Source organism: Dendropsophus ebraccatus, chromosome 6, assembly GCF_027789765.1.
Source record: "Dendropsophus ebraccatus isolate aDenEbr1 chromosome 6, aDenEbr1.pat, whole genome shotgun sequence".
Lineage (NCBI taxonomy): Eukaryota > Metazoa > Chordata > Amphibia > Anura > Hylidae > Dendropsophus > Dendropsophus ebraccatus.
The window spans coordinates 35,448,083-35,471,726 of NC_091459.1; the positions used below are offsets into that span (position 1 = coordinate 35,448,083).

At 46.9% G+C, this 23,644-nt stretch overlaps 1 protein-coding gene across 2 annotated transcripts in view; it reads right to left on the minus strand.

The window, feature by feature from the left end:
* Window positions 1-18,159, minus strand: part of POPDC1 (popeye domain cAMP effector 1) — a 52,797-nt gene extending 34,638 nt beyond the window's left edge. For both annotated transcript variants that reach the window (XM_069974782.1, XM_069974783.1), the window contains exon 1: window positions 17,998-18,159. The gene's annotated coding sequence lies outside the window, so the exon portion shown is untranslated. The remainder of the gene's footprint in view (window positions 1-17,997) is intronic.
* Window positions 18,160-23,644: the final 5,485 nt, after the last annotated feature.

Sequence of the window (23,644 nt, forward strand, 5' to 3'; positions counted from 1 at the left end):
TTATGAGTCCCTGGAGTACGCCACGGAAAAGGGGCCCCTTTTCTACAGCGTACGCCTACTTTATCCCTAGTTTGCCTAATGGGGGAGGGGGGCGACAAGGCCGTGGCCTCCTTCCACACCTGATTTATGAAGGTTTATGACTGGAAATATGCTTATATAATTTTAACAGGATGTGGTACATGTTTGATCTCTATACAGTTCATTGGGATAGTAATTGAATCTATAGCATGTATCATTCGTCCTTTTCTGTTAAAGAGGTTGGAGACATAACTTCTCATATGTTGCTGCCCATGGTGAAACTAAACAAATTATTCCATATTTGTCATTATCTATTCAGTCTCCTTCCCCAAGATCTGAGATGTTGCTTTCTGCTAAAGACACAAAAATCTGTGTGTGAGCCTCTCCCCCTCCCTTCTGAGACAGATGATGTAAACAAGTCCCTGACTGGCTTTATGTGCAACATTGTAGCTTCTATATAACCTCCCAGCATTGCAATACACCCGCCCCTGACTGACTGACATTCATGTGTGAACCTGAAATGGGTGGCAATCAAAGATGAGCGAATTTAGGGTATGTTTACACTGAGTAATATAGGTGGAATTCCTACCTGCCTTGGTATCACACAGTGTCTCTATGGGATGGCTTGCACACCACTGGGAGCAGAGGCATGCGAGCCATCCCATAGAGGCCCTGCGGAATTCCACCTGTATTACTCAGTGTGCCCCAGTATAAACGTCGGCCGTCGGCTTATCAGCCTGCCTCTATAATAGAAAAAGATTAGAGGTAAAAAAAAAAAAAAAAGTTAAGGTGCATCAACTGATCACAGGATGGACATGACTGCACTATTTAAATGCTCTATATTACTTTAACTTTCACTGTCATATGACCAAGATGGTCTCTAATCATCTATGGGGCCACCTTAGTCATGCACACAGAGATCGGGGATGCTTTAAACACATAAATGATGGTGGCTGGTTCCTTTTAGCTTCAAGGGTTGCTACTATGGGTTGGACAGTTCTATTCTATTTACATAGTTCAACCAAATCCAAAAAATGCTTAAAGGGGTTATCCAGCGCTACAAAAACATGGCCACTTTCCCCCTACTGTTGTCTCCAGTTTGGGTGGGGTTTTGAAACTCAGTTCCATTAAAGTAAATGGAGCTTAATTGTAAACAGCACCTGAACTGGAGACAACAGTAGGGGGAAAAGTGGCCATGTTTTTGTAGCACTGGATAACCCCTTTAAAGGAGAAGTCCAGTGAAGATTTTTATTAAAATATTGTATTGCCCCCCAAAAGTTATACAAATCCCCAATATACACTTATTACGGGAAATGCACATAAAGTGCTTTTTTCCCCGCACTTACTACTGCATCAAGGCTTCACTTCCTGGATAACATGGTGACGTCACTTCCTGGATAAAATGGTGATGTCACGACCTGACTCCCAGAGCTGTGCGGGCTGTGGCTGCTTGAGAGGATGATGGCAGAGGGACACTGAGGGACACAGGGCACTGGAGGGACACTGAGCATCCCCCTGCCATCATTCTCTCCAGCAGACACAGCCCGCACAGCTCTGAGAGTCGGGTCGTGACATCACCATTTTATGCAGGAAGTGAAGCCTTGATACAGTAGTGTAACGCCTGGAGTAGTGGATCCACTGGACCGTCACTAGCGATAGCACTAACCTCACCAGGGAGCGGAGTCTAAGGGGCCGCTGGTTTTCACCAGAGCCCGCCGCAAGGCGGGATGGACTTGCTGCGGCAGGCGACCCCCAGGTCGCTACCCCTGGCTTGGTTGCTAGTGACGGCAGGCGAGGCGTGGCAGGAGCAGTAGGCAGGAGATAGTGCAGGCAGAGGACTGTAGACGTGCTCGCAGGTGGCGGACAGGACTCAGGAACAATGGGAAGGCAGCGGGCAAGGACTAGGGACAAGGACTGAAGACAGGAACAAGGGACAAGGACTAAGGTCAGGAACAACAGGGAGCTGGGCCAAACGCTATGGGAAGCATGTAGAGGCTCCAACACCTGGAAGGGGGCAGAGCTGGAACTTATAGGGGAGTCATTGACATATGGACCAATTAGGAGCGCACTGCCCCTTTAAATCTGAGACAGCCGGCGCGCGCCCTTGGAGGCGGGGACGCGCGCTGGCCGGCTCAGCGACGGACAGGAGCGCGGTGAGGTGAGGCGCCCCCCCGGGGCCGAAGCAACAGCAGCGCCGGGTCCCTGCCTATGGTCACCGGCTGCTGCAGCTGTAGGAGAGAGGGTGCGGCGGCGGTCCGGAGAACGGGACGCCGCCGTGGCCCTAACAAGTAGTAAGTGCAGGGAAAAAACACTTTATAAGCATTTCCCATAATAAGTGTATATTGGTGATTTGTAAAACTTTTGGGGGGCAATACAATACTTATATAAAAATTTTCGCTGGACTTCTCTTTTAATCCTTTTAACAATTTCTTGTTTTAAAAAAAAAAAGAACTTTGCATCCTTCACTTCCATAATTGTCCGGCTATGGCAATTTTCATAAAGCAATATTCTTATATTGTGTAAAAACAATAGATTTTATCACTCCTAAAGTAACATATACATATTTACATAGTGCTTAAAGGGGTTATCCAGCGCTACAAAAACATTGCCACTTTCCCCCTACTGTTGTCTCCAGTTTGGGTGGGGTTTTGAAACTCAGTTCCATTGAAGTAAATGGGGCCTAATTGCAAACCGCACCTGAACTGGAGACAACAGTAGGGGGAAAAGTGGCCATGTTTTTGTAGCGCTGGATAACCCCTTTAAGAGAAGACACAAAATGACCATGTATGTATGTGCTGTATATCTGTGAATGAGAATGAGGTATAGAAATATGCTTCTGGCTTTTATCAGGCAGCTGTTAACACGTTTCTTCTTAGCTGTAGCTGATGATACCGGGCAGAAATTGAGGTGCAGTTCACAGCCGGCTCCGAGCCTATTTCATCAGTCTGGATGTTAGTGAAAAGGGGAACTAAAGGCCCTATTCCACCAACAGATCTGACGACAGATTATCTGCCAAAGATTTGAAGCCAAACCCAGGAGTGGATTTGAAAAGAGGAGAAATCCAGTCTTTCCTTTATGACCTGATCTCTGATTATAGTCTGTTCCTGGGTTTGGCTTCAAGTCTTTGGCAGATAATCTGTTGTCAGATCTGTTGGTGGAATAGGGCTTTTAAGCTGGTCCTAAACCTTAGATTAAAATTCATGAATGTGGACAATTCCAGCCTGTTCAAGAAATACCTTTGGTTCATGAGTGAACAGTCCTTATTCAAATACATCCTGAAGGAATACCAGAGTAAGGGCCCTCTTACACTGGACGATTATCGGCAAGGTACATTCTTAGAAACGCTTATTCGGCCGATAATCAGCCCCTCTAAAAGTGTCAGTGATCAGCTCTTGGATTAAAAGCAGCTATCTGATGGTACAAGCGGTTTGGGGGGCAGAATGTGGGTACAGAGTATCTTTAATACAAAGCTATACGTGTATAGCTTTGAAAGCAGCTTTTTAATCTTGTGCTGGTTAAAAAAAAAAAAAAAAAGACCAAACGCAGGAAGTCCTGCTTATCTGCACACTCACAGAGAAGGCAGACATTTAATTAATGGATGTGTTTAGTCGTTTTTTTCTAACCAGCACAAGACTGCCTTCAGGAAACTAGAGCCTGATACAAGTAAGTATAACTTTGTAATCAGCAGGAAAACGCCCTCTCTCCGGCTGATCGCATCTTTGTGTGGGTGGTAAAATTTATCCCTAATAGTCTCAGATTTCCCTCGCTTGTGCGGCCCTACTGTTGAATTGATTGTGCCTGGTGCAGATACGGCAAAATAGTTTGCGGTTACAGAAACCCAAAGATTACAGCGTGTAAAAGGACCTTAAGGGTATAAACCCACACACCGTATACACAGCGTATTTACTGCTGCGATACGCAGCGAATACGCAGCAAAAACGCAACAAATACGCAACAAAAACGCAGCAGATTAGATCTAAATAACTGAACTCAGCATTAAATCTTCACCATCAAACTGCTGCGTATTTGCTGCGTATTTGTTGCGTATACGGTGTGTGGGTTTGTACCCTAAATCTCACAACACTAGGATTTAAAGTGTCAATGTCTTTTAAATTATTTTTTTTTTGTACAGGAATCAATAGTACAGGTGATTTTGAGAAACGTTGCAATTGGGTTTATCAGCGGCAAAGTGCATTTTTATAATGAAAAAACAGCTTTAGGCTCTCCCCCCTCCATGGTTCTCTTATGGAGAGGGGAGGGGTGGAGGGAGATGAGGCACCAAAACAAGACAACAAATAAGTTAATTTACAGCTACATCACCGGGCTATCTCTTCTGAGGTCAGCACTGACCTCTCTGACCTCTGAATACGGCTTTCACACAAGTCCCCTGTGTAATCCTTTGTTCTCTGGTGGCGACTAATCTCCCTCCTCCCCCCCCCCCCCATAGGTTACACAGGGCAGACTGATGTAAAACAGTCGAGATTACCTGATAATGAGCAGTGAATGAGAGAGAGGAGGGGGGGGGACCTGGGGAAAGTCTTTTTGAATGCAGAGAATAACATGTTTGCCTAATAAACCCAATTACAACATTTTTTAAAATCGCCTGGGCTATTGATTTCTGCAAAAAAAAAAAAAAAAAACTGTGACACTTTAAGTAAAGATATTTCAGAATGGTTATCTAGTTGTTTGTTACTAGACTGCTTCATGCGTGTGGACATTTAAATATACTGCTAGCAGTAACTCAAAGATCAGTGTTGTCCTACTTTTTCTCAATCCTAAACTGCCAAGACTTCTGTCATTCATGTCTTGTGTATGCAGAATTTGCTACACACTACCGCTGACCATAATACAGCACCCTTCTGTACCATCAGAATATAATCATGTATGAATATAATACTGCTACATATTGTGCCCACTGGATATAATACATTAAAGCGAATGTACCACTACGTACATCGCTTTGGATTTTTTTTACATGACCAGACCGGTGCCAACAGATGCCAGTGGCGTGGACCTTTTTTTGAACTGCCACCTGGTTCCCACGCCCAGCGCTGGTCTATTCCCAAGCACTGGCCCGGCATAAAGCACTGGAGGCGGGCCCACCGGCCCCCAGTGTGATGAAACCCCCTCCCCTCTGTTACACAGCTTCATTAGAATCAATGGAGGGGAGGGGTGATCGTCACACAATGAGCCGGCAGGCTCGCCTCCAGTGCTTTGTGCCGGGCCAGAGCTTCGGAATAGACTGGTGTCGGGTGCGGGAAATGGGCGATTCAAAAAAAGGTCCACGCCACTGGCATCCCTGTGACGGTCTGTTCATGTAAAAAAAAATCCAAAGCGATGTACCTAGTGGTACATTTACTTTAAGGCATTGTTTTCCTTAGGATTATTTAACTGTAACACCGCAATACACTGTGCCCCGATATATAATGGTGCCAGAAATGGTGCCTCCAGGACATAATACTGTCACACATTGTGCCGGGAGCACACAAACACTTAAATGTGGCCGTAAGGTATCAAATCTTAAAAGACTGCTCCCTCCCTCTGTGTCCAAGTGGGCCAGAAGTATGGATTAAAAGTTCCTGATGCCCCAAGAAAATATTATCTGGGAATTGGGATCCTGGAGTGACTGACTTATGAACTGAGCTCAGGTTCTTAAATAATTTTTTTACAGAAATTACTGCTTGGCATAGATACCATAAAGAGATCTAAGCTAATGGGCTGAATAGCAGCAATGAGAACACTATAATCACACTGTCAATACGAGGGTGTATAACAAAACCATGATGGTACTGAAAAATATTATAAAAATACAACATGGTTTAGTTTACTGAAAGTCTGCAAGGAGAAGTAGAGCAACATGTTCTGCTTTGTATGGCAATAGAGGTCACTTGATAGAGCATCACTTCTGATGTTTGCAAGTAGCTATCACACTGTAGTGTTTCTATCATTGGTCTCTAGGGGGCACTATGCCGAGTATTATCCATCTACATCAGTCATGTCAAACTCTGGTCCACGGGCCAAATCTGGCCCGTGGGGCCATTATTTTTTTTGCCCACCAGGCAATTCAGAGTTTGAATTACATCTGGCCCGCCATGGCTACTATATAAGAGACTATGGGGGAGGGCTACCTACTATAAGACTATGGGGGAGGGCTGGCTACTATGAGACTATGGGGAGGACTGGCTACTATGAGACTATGGGGAGGACTGGCTACTATGAGACTATGGGGGAGGGCTGGCTACTATATGAGACTATTGGGGAGGGCTGGCTACTATGAGACTATGGGGAGGGCTGGCTACTATGCAACTATGGGGGAGGGCTGGCTACTATGAGACTATTGGGGAGGGCTGGCTACTATGAGACTATGGGGGAGGGCTGGCTACTATGAGACTATTGGGGAGGGCTGGCTACTATGAGACTATGGGGGAGGGCTGGCTACTATATGAGACTATGGGGGAGGGCTGGCTACTATATGAGACTATTGGGGAGGGCTGGCTACTATATGAGACTATTGGGGAGGGCTGGCTACTATATGAGACTATTGGGGAGGGCTGGCTACTATATGAGACTATTGGGGAGGGCTGGCTACTATATGAGACTATTGGGGAGGGCTGGCTACTATATGAGACTATTGGGGAGGGCTGGCTACTATATGAGACTATTGGGGAGGGCTGGCTACTATATAAGACTATGGTGGAGGGCTGGCTACTATATAAGACTATGGTGGAGGGCTGGCTACTATATGAGACTATTGGGGAGGGCTGGCTACTATATGAGACTATTGGGGAGGGCTGGCTTGGGGGGGGATGGCTACTATTTGGGCACTGCCTAATATGTGGGGCAATTTTGGTTGGGTTGGCTACTACATGGGGTAATATTGGGGGGGGGGGGCTATTTCATGGGATGGGGTTTAATCATATCATAGCAATTTATCATAGTGCACGGGGCTGGGAGACTCACACCACTGACAGCGCCAGGAACACTGCACGCACTCTTCAATTATTATCAAGGTTGGCCCGCTACTTTGTCCAATTTTTTTATTTTGGCCCACTGTGTATTTGAGTTTGACACCCCTGATCTACATAAATATGGATGGCTGTCAACACTATGGCTAGCATTATTGAGGGACACCATGGTTGACAGAATTATATAGAGCACAGAGATCAGCAGCACCACAATGTAAATATAAGGATATATCCTTCCACATGTTTGTGCACACAGTGTTAGGATCCAGTTAGGCCACTTAAGCCCCATAACAGACATTACCCTGAAGAAGCCGGAGCATTCATCTTCAAATTGTAAACAGGCTGTGAATCTTTATTCACCAAATAGCTACAATGTCTTGAGAGTACATAATGTATCCTGCATGTACTGTACCAAGGTACTCTAGTTCCACCCCTGGGTAAGCATACTTTTGTATCAGTATATAAATACACAGAGGGAAATATGCAACATAATCCACATAATTTTCTTAAGAACTTCTGCAAAGTTTCAGCAGGAATCTGATTTTTATGCACCTACCCTTAGTGTGTTACTTAAAGGGGTATCCTGTAGAAAAAAATAGTTTTTAAATCAACTGGTGCCAGAAAGTTATACAGATTTTTCTATTTAAAAACCTCAAGCCTTCTAGTACTTATCAGCTGCTGTATGTCCTGCAGGAAGTGTTGGATTCTTTCCAGTCTAACACAGTGCTCTTTGCTGCCAGCATGCAGAACAGGTTTTCTATGGAGATTTTCTACTGCTCTAGATAGTCCCTGTCATGGACAGAGGTGGTAGCAAAGAGCACTGTGTTAGACTTGAAAGAATACACCACTTCCTGCACGACATACAGCAGCCGATAAGTACTGGAAGACTTGAGATTTTTGAAAAGAAGTAATTTACAAATATGTATAACGTTCTGACAATTTTTTTTTTTTTACTTTGGAATACCCCTTGAAGATCACCTTTATACTGACTGATGACATTTCTGAACATTAACCCCTAGACGAACCTGGATGTACAATTACGTCCTGGAAGTCACAATAGACCCATTTTATTAATAATTTTTTGCAAAAAAAAAAAGTATTTAATAAAAAAAAAAATATATATATATATATATATATATATATATAACATATATATATATATATATATATATATATATATATATATATATATATATATATAACATTAGAGAATCTGTGTAAACCTGCATATGGTTGTATTCGGACTGACCTATAGAGTAATAGTATCATGTCGCTGTTACCATATAGTGCATTACGTAGACACAGGAACCCCCCAAACGTTACCATATTGCATTCTATTTTTACGATTTCACCTATTTATATCTTCATAAATAATATATTTGGGGTTCCATCATACATGTTATGGTAAAATGAATGACGCCATTACAAAGTACAACTATTCCTGTAACAAACAAGCCATTACATGGCCTGTAGATAGAAAACTGAAAGTGCTAGAGCTCTTGGTCCTCAAAGTGTTAAAGGGGTATTCTCATCACCCGAACTTTTCTTACGTGACAGATAATACAAAAGTACTTTAGAATTTTAGCCCTCTTCTCTCCCTGTATAGTTACAGACATCTCGTTGTCTGGCTGGGCCGTGACGTCACTTGGTGGCCAGGATTAGAGATGAGCAAACTTACCGGATTTCTGGTTCGTATGAATGCCAATGGCTGTATCCCAGTCTTCCAGGCATTCCTTACGCTGTATCCACCCGCTGCACGGAGCCTGCAGACAGTGGAAATCAGACACCGAGATTTCTGGTTCATACGAACCAGAAATCCGGAAAGTTCGCTCATCTCTAGCCAGGATCCCCTGGAGCTGGTATGTTTTTAACCCTGTTATGTCTTCCTCTGAGATCACACACACCTCCAGGGCTTGTAGGTTGTCCCTGGAAGTGAGTGTAATATCAGTGTGAGATACAACAATGCAGAGCCAATTCAGCTTGGTATTGCTTCGTCCCATCCTCACTAACACCCCACCAAACCAGAAAGTGAGAGCTGGAAGCTGCGGTATTGGGCATTACAAAGATGCTACAAAGTTGCTACAAAGTTGCAGATAAAGCCTGCCAGGGACTTGTTTACATCACTCGTCTCAGAAGAGGAGGGGGAGACAGAAAAGCTCACAAACAGATTTATGTGGTTTCAGCAGAAAGCAGCAGCTCAGAACTGGGGGAAGGAGACTGAATAGAGAATGATAAGTATGGAAGGAATTGTTAGTCTCTCCACGGGCAGCAACATATCAAAAGTTATAGTTAAGTGAAATACCCCTTTAAAGGGGTACTCCAGCGTGGGGGCACTTTTGCGCTGGGACCGGGGACGAGGTGGCCGATTGAAAAGACGTCCACTCACCTCCCCGGTTCCAGCAGCAGGTCCTGCATCGCGGCGCTCCGGTGCCTGGTTCCCGGCCACTTCCGGGTGTCTGACGCGGGCCCGAGACGTGGCGTCTCAGGTCCGCTCAGCCACTCAGTGAAGGAGGCGGGATCTGAGTGGACTTAAAACGGACCCCGCCTCCTTCACCGAGTGGCTGAGCGGACCTAAACAGTCACGTCTCGGGCCCACGTCAGACACCCGGAAGCGGCCGGGAACTGGAGTGCCGCAATGCAGGACCCACCGCTGGGACCGGGGAGGTGAGTGGTCCCAGCGCAAAAGTGCCCCCATGCTGGAGTACCCCTTTAATTTAAGTTTGAGAACTAGAGTGAAAACGCATTTTTAAAAATGCATGCATTTTTTCGATTGATCTTGATAGACAGCAGCTGGCAAAACAGGATTTACCAACAGCCTTTCTTTATTATATCAGTCTGATGCTCCCCATAATGCTGATGGCGCTGATGTACACAAAGAAATGCAGCCTTAGGGTACAAACGCACACAACGTATCCGCAGCGAAGTTCTCGCTTCAAATTCGCAGTGAAATCCGCTGCGGGTACTTGCCCATTCACTTCAATAGGCTGACATACTCGCAGCACCATTAACCCCCGGAGCGTCAAACTCAGTGCCATTAACCCCCGCGGCCTTGGAATATACCTTACCGGGTATATAAACCCGCTCCCGCTTGCTTTGGTGCCTCCCAGTGTCTCTCGGCGGTCAGCCAATCAGTGTGCTGTGGTGGGGCAGCCCATTAAAGTGAATGGGCAAGTATCCGCAGTGGATTTTGCTGCAAATTCGCATCGAGAAATCCGCTGCGGATACGTTGTGAGTGTTTGTATGTGCACACTGATTAATTTAGACGGAAAGTCCGTCGCGTAATCCATCCCTCACGCCCACTTGCAGACAGCGGCAGGAGCCCGCGTCTCCACCCGTGTCATAGACTCCATTCTATGCACAGGCAGATTCCTTCCTCCGTCAAAAGAATGATTAAGTTCATTCATTGGATAGAGGAAGAAATCCACCCATGCATAGAATGGAGTCTATGACATGTGTGCACATACCCTTATAGTGGCCGGATGACTGCTGGAAAGTGAGGAAAATACCACCTTCCTTTAAAGGGATACATTACAAATATACTTCACTAGCTGCGCACTGGAAGTTTTGAGCCCTAGTAAAGCATGTGAGCAAAATCTAGCTGGGCCAGATGTACACACATTCTGTGGGTGTACACTATATACAGTACACACATTCTGTGGGTGTACACAATATACATGTGGGTGTACACAATATACAGTACATTCTGTGGGTGTACACAATATACAGTACACACATTCTGTGGGTTTACACAATATATAGTACACACATTCTGTGGGTGTACACAATATACATGTGGGTGTACACAATATACAGTACATTCTGTGGGTGTACTCAATATACAGTACATTCTGTGGGTGTACACAATATACAGTACATTCTGTGGGTGTACACAATATACAGTACATTCTGTGGGTGTACACAATATACAGTACATTCTGTGGGTGTACACAATATACAGTACTCGTACATGTACTCTAGAGTTTGCAAGAACCCAAATGACTGGCATTTGAATCCTGCTGCCTAGAGAAGGTGGATACAGCCCGATGCACAGCCATAGGCTGTATTATGTTTTCCAGGCAGTCCACAGGATACATCCACCTTCTCCAGGCAGACATGTGAACACAGCCCACAGTAGTGCGCTTTATAAATAAATAATAATAAAACAAAAAAACAGCTGCATACTGTTACTCAGGGGCGGATTAAAGAGTGTTCTGGTCCCAAATAGAGGACCTCATACGAAGTATACTTGGTTACCAACCAAATTGGGGTCCAGGTCTGGCATTGATTTCAATGAAAACTGAGAACATTCCACCCCAAGACAGGGTAATATTGCTGCATGTATTAATGTCAGCACGAAGCAGCATAGCTAGAAGATGGAAATCTAGTGAAATCCCATCTACACTAGAGGTTATAGCTAAGGTACAACACAATTATAAGATGGAAACTGCAATAGCTGTAGGAATGGATGGGATTATAAGATCCCATAAACATTGGCAAAAATGGTGCATGTACTATTTGCAGCTTTACCCTAATAGAAGCTAGGATAAGAGACATAAAAATTAAGGTAAAATATACTAAGAATTAGTGATATATAAAATAATAGGCTAATATAGAGAATCAGATGTCGGGGAGGGGGGGGGGAGGGACTTAGTGTATTGCTTATAATTGTTTTTGTGTTTGCTTCGTATCATGAGTATAAGGTATATGCCTTATTAATGTAAATTTCTGTAAAGTTTGAAAATTAATAAAAAGTTTAAATCAAAAAAAAAAAAAAAAAAAAAAAAAAAAAAAAAAAAGAGTGGGCACCCGGGCCACATGCCCCGGGGCCCCCACCAACCCGAACCCAGAAGCAGGTAATGTCTGCGCCTGGGGGGGGGGGGGGGGAGTTACACACAGGCACGGAAGCTCATAGCAGCAGCCCACAGTGCCCGGACTTCCTGCTCGGCAGCGGCGCACAGTGACGTCATCGCGTCGAGCAGGAAGTTCGGCCACCGCGGGCTGCTGCTGTGAGCTTCCGTGCCTGTGTGTAACAGGCTGCCTGCTGGAAGCTCACCTGGCAGGCAAGTGAACGGGGGGGTGGGGGGGCCAGCCCGTCCCGTCCCTCTGCTGATCCCCCTGCCCCCCCCTGCTTCTCTCCCTGCCAGCCCGCCCCTCGGCCGATCCCCCTGCCCCCCACCTTCTCTCCCTGCCCCCCAGCTTCTCTCCCTGCCAGCCAGCCTGCCCCTCTGCTGATCCCCCTGCCCCCATTAGCTTCTCTCCCTGCCCCCCCAGCTTCTATCCCTGCCCCCCAGCTTCTCTCCCTGCCAGCCCACCCCTCTGCCGATCCCCCTGACCCCCAGCTTCTCTCCCTGCCAGACCGTCCCCTAGCTTCTCTCCCTGACCCCAGCTTCTGTCCCAGCCCCCAAGTTTCTCTCCCTGCCAGCCAGCCTGCCCCTCTGCCGATCCCCCTACCCCCCAGCTTCTCTCCCTGCCAGCCCGCCCCTCTGCAGTTCCCCCTGCCCCCATCAGCTTCTCTCCCTGCCCCCCCAGCATCTCTCCCTGCCCCCCAGCTTCTCTCCCTGCCCCCCCAGCATCTCTCCCTGCCCCCCAGCTTCTCTCCCTGCCAATCCCCCTGCCCCCCAGCTTCTCTCCCTGCCCCCCAGCTTCTCTCCCTGCCCCCCAGCTTCTCTCCCTGCCAGCCCGCCCCTCGGTGATCCCCCTGCCCCTCAGCTTCTCTCCCTGCCCCCAGCTTCTCTCTCTGCCAGCCCGCCCCTCTGCCGATCCCCCTGCCCCCCAGCTTCTCTCCCTGCCAGCCAGCCCGCCCCTCTGCCAATCCCCCTGCTCCCATCAGCTTCTCTCCCTGCCCCCCACCCCCCCAGCTTCTCTCCCTGCCCCCCAGCTTCTCTCCCTGCCAGCCCGCCCCTCGGTGATCCCCCTGCCCCTCAGCTTCTCTTCCTGCCCCCCAGCTTCTCTCCCTGCCGATCCCCCTGCCCCCAGCTTCTCTCCCTCCCAGCCCGCCCCTCAGCCGATCCCCCTGCCCTGCCCCCCCAGCTTCTCTCCCTGCCCCCCAGCTTCTCTCCCTGCCAGCCCACCCCTCTACCGATCCCCCTGTCCCCCAGCTTATCTCCCTGCCAGACCGTCCCCTAGCTTCTCTCCCTGCCCCCCAGCTTCTTTCCCAGCCACCAAGTTTCTCTCCCTGCCAGCCAGCCTGCCCCTCTGCCGATCCCCCTACCCCCCAGCTTCTCTCCCTGCCAGCCCGCCCCTCTGCCGTTCCCCCTGCCCCCATCAGCTTCTCTCCCTGCCCCCCAGCTTCTCTCCCTGCCGATCCCCCTGCCCCCCAGCTTCTCTCCCTGCCAGCCTGCCCCTCGATGATCCCCCTGCCCCTCAGCTTCTCTCCCTGCCCCCCAGCTTCTCTCTCTGCCAGCCCGCCCCTCTGCCGATCCCCCTGCCCCCCAACTTCTCTCTCTGCCAGCCAGCCCGCCCCTCTGCCGATCCCCCTGCTCCCATCAGCTTCTCTCCCTGCCCCCCATCCCCCCAGCTTCTCTCCCTGCCCCCCAGCTTCTCTCCCTGCCAGCCAGCCCGCCCCTCTGCCGTTGAGTTGTGGTCGGAGAAGTCTTCATGATGGCTGCGCCAGAGGAAGAGGAAAGCAAAGAGTGAGCGACTGCAATCGGAGAAGACGTCACCCGTGAGTCATTAGTAACTGCACTGTAATCACTTCTACAGTGTGCAGAGCCTGTGTACCATTGGGGTGTAAATAGGTCAGTGTATGGTTTGCGGTAGTGTACTGACACAGCCCCACGGTCACTACAGTACACTAGCGCAAACTTTTAAACTAGAATCCAACTACAACAGCTGCAGGCACTACAACTCCCAACATATCCTGAGGGCTGCAGACTGTCAGTAAATGCTGGGAGTTGTAGTGCCTGAAGCTGTTGTAGTTGGGTCCTAGGTGCATTATACACTGGATGCTTTGTGGTATATAAGATTACATAAATCTGTGGGGGCGCAGTGTAGGGAAGTGACCCCAGAACATCACTAATGGGGGATAGGGGGAGATGTTTTGTTCTATCCCCTATTAGTGATGTTCTGGGGTCACTTCCCTACACTGAGCCCCACAGATCTATGTATTCTGATCTTCCACAAAGCATCCAGTGTATAATGCACCTCGGACCAAACTACAAGAGCTGCAGGCACTACAACTCCCAGCATATCCTGTGGGCTGCAGACTGTCAGTACATGCTGGGAGTGCCTGCAGTTCTTGTAGTTGGGTCCTGGAGGCGTTGTGGGAGATCAGAATACATAGATCTGTCGGGGCTCAGTATAGGGAAGTGACCCCAGAACAGCACTAATAGGGGATAGGGGGGAGATGTTTTTGTTCTATCCCCTATTAGTGATGTTCTGGGGTCACTTCCATACACTGAGCCCCCACAGATCTATGTATTCCTATATTCCAGAAAGCATTCACTGTATAATGCACCTAGGACCCAACTACAACAGCTACAGACACTACAACTCCCAGCATGTACTGACAGTCTGCAGCCCTCAGGATATGCTGGGAGTTGTAGTACAGTGTGGACAGATGTATTGCTGGACCTTCAGGGCTGATGGTTGTCACCTACAGATTGCAGAGACTACAACTCCCAGCATACCCTGAGAGCTGAATAAATGGAGGGGGTTCTGAAAGTTTTAGTTTGACTGAAAATGTTTTTAAGGAAAGATTTGTCACAGATACAGATGAATCCAGAAAAACAGCGGCCTGTCGTGTCTCACTGGTTCTATATTGGTGGGCCCCTAGCAGATCGCCGCTTGTTTACATCGTTGATCGGGCCCTGCTCGGCCCGTGGAATAGGACCCTAAGCAAAACCAAACCTTCTACTTTGTATACAGTATAGACACCACCTGTATAATATCCCCTCTCAGGGGGGGGGGGGGGTCCCTGTGTAATACCTGTATAATATCCCCTCTCAAGGGGGTCTCTGTGTAATACCTGTATATTATCCCCTCTCAGGGGGGTCTCTGTGTAATACCTGTATAATATCTCCTCTCAGGGGGGGGGGTCTCTGTGTAATACCTGTATAATATCCCCTCTCAGGGGGGGGGGGGTCTCTGTGTAATACCTGTATAATATCCCCTCTCAGGGGGGGGGGGGTCTCTGTGTAGTACCTGTATAATATCCCCTCTCAGGGGGGTCTCTGTGTAATACCTGTATAATATCCCCTCTCAGGGGGTCTCTGTGTAATACCTGTATATTATCCCCTCTCAGGGGGGTCTCTGTGTAATACCTGTATAATATCCCCTCTCAGGGGGGTCTCTGTGTAATACCTGTATATTATCCCCTCTCAGGGGGGTCTCTGTGTAATACCTGTATAATATCCCCTCTCAGGGGGGTCTCTGTGTAGTACCTGTATAATATCTCCCTCTCAGGGGGGTCTCTGTGTAATACCTGTATATTATCCCCTCTCAGGGGGGGGGGGGTCTCTGTGTAATACCTGTATAATATCCCCTCTCAGGGGGGTCTCTGTGTAATACCTGTATAATATCCCCTCTCAGGGGGGGGGGGGTCTCTGTGTAATACCTGTATAATATCCCCTCTCAGGGGGGGGGGGGGGGGGTCCCTGTGTAATACCTGTATAATATCCCCTCTCAGGGGGGTCTCTGTGTAATACCTGTATAATATCCCCTCTCAGGGGGGTCTCTGTGTATTACCCGTATAATATCTCCCTCTCAGGGGGTCTCTGTGTAATACCTGTATATTATCCCCTCTCAGGGGGGTCTTTGTGTAATACCTGTACAATATCTCCTCTCAGGGAGGTCTTTGTGTAATACCTGTATAATATCTCCCTCTCAGGGGGTCTCTGTGTAATACCTGTATATTATCCCCTCTCAGGGGGGTCTCTGTGTAATACCTGTATAATATCCCCTCTGTGTAATATCTGTATAATATCCCCTCTGTGTAATACCTGTATAATATCCCCTCCCCGGGGGGGGGGGGTCTCTGTGTAATACCTGTATAATATCCCCTCTGTGTAATACCTGTATAATATCCCCTCTGTGTAATATCTGTATAATATCCCCTCTGTGTAATACCTGTATAATATCCCCTCTCAGGGGGGGGGGGTCTCTGTGTAATACCTGTATAATATCCCCTCTCAGGGGGTCTCTGTGTAATACCTGTATATTATCCCCTCTCAGGGGGGTCTCTGTGTAATACCTGTATATTATCCCCTCTCAGGGGGTCTCTGTGTAATACCTGTATAATATCCCCTCTCAGGGGGTCTCTGTGTAATACCTGTATATTATCCCCTCTCAGGGGGTCTCTGTGTAATACCTGTATAATATCCCCTCTCAGGGGGTCTCTGTGTAATACCTGTATAATATCCCCTCTCAGGGGGTCTCTGTGTAATACCTGTATAATATCCCCTCTCAGGGGGTCTCTGTGTAATACCTGTATAATATTCCCTCTCAGGGGGTCTCTGTGTAATACCTGTATAATATCCCCTCTCAGGGGGTCTCTGTGTAATACCTGTATAATATCCCCTCTCAGGGGGGGCTCTGTGTAATACCTGTATATTATCCCCTCTCAGGGGGGGAGTCTCTGTGTAATACCTGTGTAGTATCCCCTCTGTGTAATACCTGTATAATATCCCCTCTCAGGGGGGGGGGGGGGGGGGGGGGGGGGGGGGGGGGGGGGGGGTCTCTGTGTAATACCTGTATAATATCCCCTCTGTGTAATACCTGTATATTATCCCCTCTCAGGGGGGTCTCTGTGTAATACCTGTATAATATCCCCTCTCAGGGGGGTCTCTGTGTAATACCTGTATAATATCCCCTTTCAGGGGGGGGGGGGGTCTCTGTGTAATACCTGTGTAGTATCCCCTCTGTGTAATACCTGTATAATATCCCCTCTCGGGGGGGGGGGGGGGGGGGGGTCTCTGTGTAATACCTGTGTAATATCCCCTCTGTGTAATACCTGTATAATATCCCCTTTCAGGGGGGGGGGGTCTCTGTGTAATACCTGTGTAATATCCCCTCTGTGTAATACCTGTATAATATCCCCTCTCAGGGGGGGGGGGGGGGTCTCTGTGTAATACCTGTGTAATATCCCCTCTGTGTAATACCTGTATAATATCCCCTCTCAGGGGGGGGGGGGTCTCTGTGTAATACCTGTGTAATATCCCCTCTGTGTAATACCTGTATAATATCCCCTCTCAGGGGGGGGGGGGGGGGGGTCTCTGTGTAATACCTGTGTAATATCCCCTCTGTGTAATACCTGTATAATATCCCCTTTCAGGGGGGGGGGTCTCTGTGTAATACCTGTATATTATCCCCTCTCAGGGGGTCTCTGTGTAATACCTGTATATTATCCCCTCTCAGGGGGGGGGTCTCTGTGTAATACCTGTATATTATCCCCTCTCAGGGGGGGGGTCTCTGTGTAATACCTGTATAATATCCCCTCTCAGGGGGGTCTCTGTGTAATACCTGTATATTATCCCCTCTCAGGGGGGTCTCTGTGTAATACCTGTATAATATCCCCTCTCAGGGGGGTCTCTGTGTAATACCTGTATAATATCCCCTCTCAGGGGGGTCTCTGTGTAATATCTGTATAATATCCCCTCTGTGTAATACCTGCTCCCAGTGCTATTAGTAGTGGATTAGCAGGTGCATCCTATGGCTGTCAGCCACTATATGGGGGGACTATAATGCACTATACGTCTTGTTACCACAGAGGTAACCGCAGCCCCATAGACGCCCTGTGTGTCTTGCGCCTCATCCATGATAGCAGCTTTTCATGGAAAGTTTACAGAAGCCTCCCGGCACCTCATGAAATATTCACCGTCCCGTCTCCCGTTACTGATGGACTCCCGGCCGGGCACTTGTCCCTGCACTCTCTCTGTCCTCTCCATAGCGCGGCCCGGGATACACAGCGCTGAGGAGAGACCCGGGGAGCCGCACCGCGCACCGGGCACTTCCCCCGGGGTGAGGGAGAGTACGGGCAGAAGTTGGGCCGCGCCCCGCCGTCCTCCCCGCTCCTTACCTGGCTCTGCCGACCGCTCGTCACCGGAAAGTTAGTCACTCAGGAGCCGGGAAGACGTGACTAAAATAGGCATGAAGATGGGAGGCAGCAGCCCGGAGCCGCGCACACTCCCCTTCCTAGCAGCGCCGGCAGCTCCCTCACTACTGGGGGAGGAGGAGGAGGAGAGACGGACAGGGACAGCGGGGAGGAGGGAGGGTACAGGAGATACTCACAGACACGGTGCACGCCTCTCCTACTCTGCCCCATATACATTGTATATTACAGTATATGTTACTATAGGTTATAGATGGTGCTACAGAGAGTTGTGTTATGTGTGACTGTACTCTCACATACTCCCCACCACATCAGGATCCTAGTCATGTTACTATTAGTATATGAAGAAATAAGACTATATCATAGTATACACAGTATAAAGTATAAACACTTTATTTCTTTCTTTTTTTTTTTCCAGGAGGATTTACCAGGTAAAATGTGATGGCCGCCTCAGCGTCAGCCAAGGCTTCTGGTTCTTACAATCTGGGTGGAAAGAATTCGGAGCATGGGAAGCGTCAGCTGCACCTACAAGTCTTGTCATTGTGAGGCGAGTGTTATGTCAGATAACATGAGACTAGTGCAGCCATCGCCGGCCTCTACGCCACAATCTCCTCGCAGTGCCACCATACCAGTGTATCTATAAATAGACAAGGACTATTAAAGGGACCGTGGTTAAGAAAAAAAAAAAACTTTTGAGGTGTCGGAGATTGGTGCCAAAAGTTTTTATTGCTTGAGGTCTGAGTGTTTCAACCTTAACCGAGGGTTGCACGAGATGGGCTTTATTATAAGTGTATGGAGCTCATTCATTGCTGCTGGACAGAGATCGTGGTCAGCCGGGAAAAGAAGCACAACGCAGCACTCTTCATGCTAGGAGTTAAAGGGGTTGTCCTGCATTTGGTACTTTTTTAATATACTGCTGTTGGTGCAAGTAAAACAATAAACATCCTATGCCCACCTCTCTGCGCCGGTGTCCTCTTCTGCCGTCACCGGGATCCCCTGCTAACTGCAGAGCCTCCATTTCCGAGACAAACTTGTTACAGGAGTGACAGCCCGCTCAGCCAATCACTGGCTGTGGGTCTGTTCCATCTCAGTCAGGGATTGGTTGAGCGGGCTATATTAACAAATACCAAACACAGGACAACCCCTCTAAACTGCCAGGATCAGAGGTTTCTCTGCTCTTACTAGTTAGGGTATAGGCACACTCATGAATAACGTTCTGCGGATTCTTCCACTTGTCCCTGCGCGCTCCCGCTTCACTCTCCGTCCATCCCATAGACTCCTTTCTAGAATGGACACAGAATCTGCCTGGCCATAGAATAGAATCTATCGGACGGGTGAAGAGTGAAGCGGGAGAGCGCAGGGACGAGTGGAAGAATCCGCAGCAAGTTAGTGGCCTAGCCTTAGTTTTTAGCATTAAAATTAAAATTTACATGTGTTACAATAAAATTAAAGGGGTTATCCAGCGCTACATAAACATGGCCACTTTTCCCCCTACTGTTGTCTCCAGTTCAGTTGTGGTTTGCAATTAAGCTCCATTTACTTCAATGGAACTGAGTTTCAAAACCCCACCCAATCTGGAGACAACAGTAGGGGGAAAGTGGCCATGTTTTTGTAGCACTGGATAACCCCTTCAATTATTGGCTCAAATTTTTTATTTTCACAAGAAACTCAATTTGTTACCCAGTTTCTGCTGAGGACAGAAATACCCCATATGTGACTATAAACTGATGTTAGGACACACGTCAGGGCTCAGAAAGCTGAATTTTTTAGTGCAGATTCTTTAGAAATGGTTTCATGTGCGTTTGCAGTGCCCCCAAAGTATAAATACCCCCAGAATGATATATATATATATATGCATACACCCACAGTGGTACCTTGGTTTGAGAGTAACTTGGATTAAGAACGTTTTGCAAGAAGAGCATTGCTTTGGTTTAAGAGCTCCCTGTACTGGGTGGGGGTGGTGGAGGGGCATGGTCTCCATAGCGGGGTGTACAGCACTGTACTCCGACCCAGGAAGTCTCCCTCACCTTCCAAATCATAGCAGATCCACTTCAGACTGGGGCTTACATCAGGCGACAGGACTGTGGAGGTAATCTCATCATGGCTGTAATCCCTCTCTCCCTGGACAGTGAGTGCTGCTATACTGTGCTCACATCTGCCCTGCTCATTCCTTCATACTCCCTGCAGTCTCTGTCAGCCCTTGTCATCCTCTCCATTCCTGTTATAATGTGCCTGCACTTACACTCAGCTATACACACTGCTGCTATAATGTGCCTGCACTTACACTCAGCCATTCACACTGCTGTATAGAGAGGTTTCTGTCACTGTCCTTCTGCACAGCTCTGTGATTCTCACTTCCTGATGCTGATCCTGGTCCATGCTGAACACCCCCCTCTTCCCCATTGCTGTCATGTGACCACACAGACCTCTGACAGCGGCCCTGCTTCTCTTTTCTAGCCTGTTGTACTACACTACTGCATTATGGGGATCTGCAGCTCCATCCTGTATCTACAAACTGCTGCTGTTTTTCAGATTTATGCAGTTACTATACATTATACTCCACATGCTGATTGCTATACTGTACAGTAACTTATAATATCACATATTCAGCTGTTTCTCATTGTTTGTTTCACCTGTCCTACATGTTATTCAGAATTTAAAAAAAAAATCATTATTGTTGGGGTGTGGAACCAATTGTCTGAATTTCTGTGATTTCTAATGGGAAAATTTGCTTTGATATAGGAGTGGATTTGGGTTACAAGCACTGTCCCGGAACGAATTAAGCTCATAATCCAAGGCAACACTATATATATATATATATATATATATATATATATATATTGGTCCCTAAACTTACAATGGCCTCAAGATACAATATTTTCAACATACAATATTCCTTTTTGGACCATTGTAACTTGAGACTCGACTCAACATACAATGCTACAAACAGTCAGGATCAACGGCACATGTTAAAAAAACTAGATGATCGACCAATGAAAGTTGCCATTTTACTGGTAAAATCCCAGTATTACTAAATTGGATGCAGTGACTGGCTGTCGAGTATCCCCTCCCTACAGTACAGTGTGATACTACATGTCCTGTACTGCTGTGTGTGTATAGTATCCCCTCCTTACAGTACAGTGTGATACTACATGTCCTGTACTGCTGTGTTTGTATAGTATCCCCTCCTTACAGTACACGGTGATACTACATGTCCTGTACTGCTGTGTTTGTATAGTATCCCCTCCTTACAGTACACGGTGATACTACATGTCCTGTACTGCTGTGTGTGTATAGTATCCTCTCCCTATAGTACAGTGTGATACTACATGTCCTGTACTGCTGTGTGTGTCTAGTATCTCCTATCTATAGTATAGTGTGATACTACATGTCCTGTACTGCTGTGTGTGTATAGTATCCTCTCCCTATAGTACAGTGTGACACTACATGTCCTGTACTGCTGTGTGTGTCTAGTATCCCCTCCCTATAGTACAGTGTGATACTACATGTCCTGTACTGCTGTGTGTGTCTAGTATCCCCTCCCTATAGTACAGTGTGATACTACATGTCCTGTACTGCTGTGTGTGTCTAGTATCCCCTCCCTATAGTACAGTGTGATACTACATGTCCTGTACTGCTGTGTGTGTCTAGTATCCCCTCCCTATAGTACAGTGTGATACTACATTTCCTGTACTGCTCTTTACCAGGACCAGTTTTCCATAGAGTTTTGGTCTCAACATACAATGGTCGTCCTGGAACCAATTAATATTGTATGTTGAGGGACTACTGTGTGTGTATGTATATATATATATATATATATATATATATATATATATATATATATAAATAAATATTTTGTCGGTTTGAAAAGAGCTGAAGGTACATTGGGTCAAAGAAAACATAACACAAATGTACAGTCAGCTTACAGTATTCAGTAAAGCACCAGCAATGTACCTCAGTGCTATGAACATATGACATCATCTGCATCTAAAGGTAATAATAGCATTACTGCAGTCTGAGCACCCCCAGGGACCCATGGAAATCAGCCATGCAATACCAAGTGGTATACTGGAAATGTTTCATGATAGTGGTTGGTTTCTTCGCACCTAGCACATTTGACATAAAGGATTTCTATCCATTTTATCATAAAACTCTTTGGTATCAATGACAAATGTAGAATTACCATCAGAGCGGTGTCTGTGTAGAATTGTTGGTAGGATGTTTTTAAGCCAGTGTCTCAGAAGACATTTACATGATACCAGCAATGTCAGATGTGTCCCTTTGGAGGAAGTGAGGCCTTATGGGGGATCTTTACCCTCAGCCACCATGTAATGGAAAGTATACAGTGGGGAAATAAGAAGGATATACTGACGATCTAGCAAGTTTTCCAACCTGCAAACAATGGAGCGGTGTGTAATTTTTATTGTTGGTACACTTCACCTGTGAGAGACAGAATCTATAAAAAAAAAAAATCCAGATAATCACATTGTATGATTTTTAAATAACTATTTAGCATTTTATTGCATGAAATAAGTATTTGATACAATAGAAAAAGAAAACGTAATATTTGGTAGAGAATCCTTTGTTTTCAATTACAGAGGTCAGACGTTTCCTGCAGTCCTTGCCCGAGGTTGCAGACACTGCAGCAGGGATTTTGTCCCACACCTCCATACAGATCTCCTCCAGATCCTTCAGGTTTCGTAGCTGTCGCTGGGCAACATTAAAGTGTTATTGTCAATATAACTTTTAAAATCTAAATCAACAGTAGATGTGATATTAAGCCAATTTGCAATTTACATTCATTATTTTTTTTATAGTTATCAGGGAAAACACGGCACTTCCTGTTTTCTTCTCAAACAACAGGAAACAGTCAGAAGTCCTGTGTATCCCAGGCCATCTGAGCGTGCACAGAGAGAAGGCAGTCATGTGATTGACGGACACATTGAGCCGTCACTCTTTGTATTGTGTGGAATTCCTGTGTTTAGTCTGTTTTTTTTTCAACCAGAAAATCTGCCTTCAGAAGACCGGACCTGGATTTCTGGTAAGTACAGCTTTGTTTTACAGCATGATAACAAAACAAAAAAATAATAATGAATAAATATTGCAAACTTGCTTTATTTCACATGTACTGTTGATTTAGATTTTGAAAGTTATAACAACAGGTACACTTTAAGTTTCAGCTCCCTCCAAATTTTCTATTGGGTTCAGGTCTAGAGACTGGCTATACTACTCCAGGACCTTGAAATTCTTCTTACGGTGCCACTCCTTAGTACTGTTAATTGTCATTACTGAAGGAAGGATGTTGTTGGCCAAAATCTCACAATACATGGCCCCATCCATGCTCCCTTCAATATAGTGCGGCCAACCCGTCCTGTTTGTAGAGAAGCACCCCCAAAAGTATGATGTTTCCGCTCCTATGCTCCACAGCTCACAGGGACTGTGTTCTTGGGGATGTACTCATCTTTCTTCCTCCAAACACGTGAGTACAGTTGAGTACAGTTGATGAAGTTCTATTTTGGTCTCATTTGACCACATGACCTTCTACCATGGAGCCTCATCTAGATGGTCATTGGCAAACAGGCCTGACATGTGCTGGCCTGAGCAGAGGGAACCT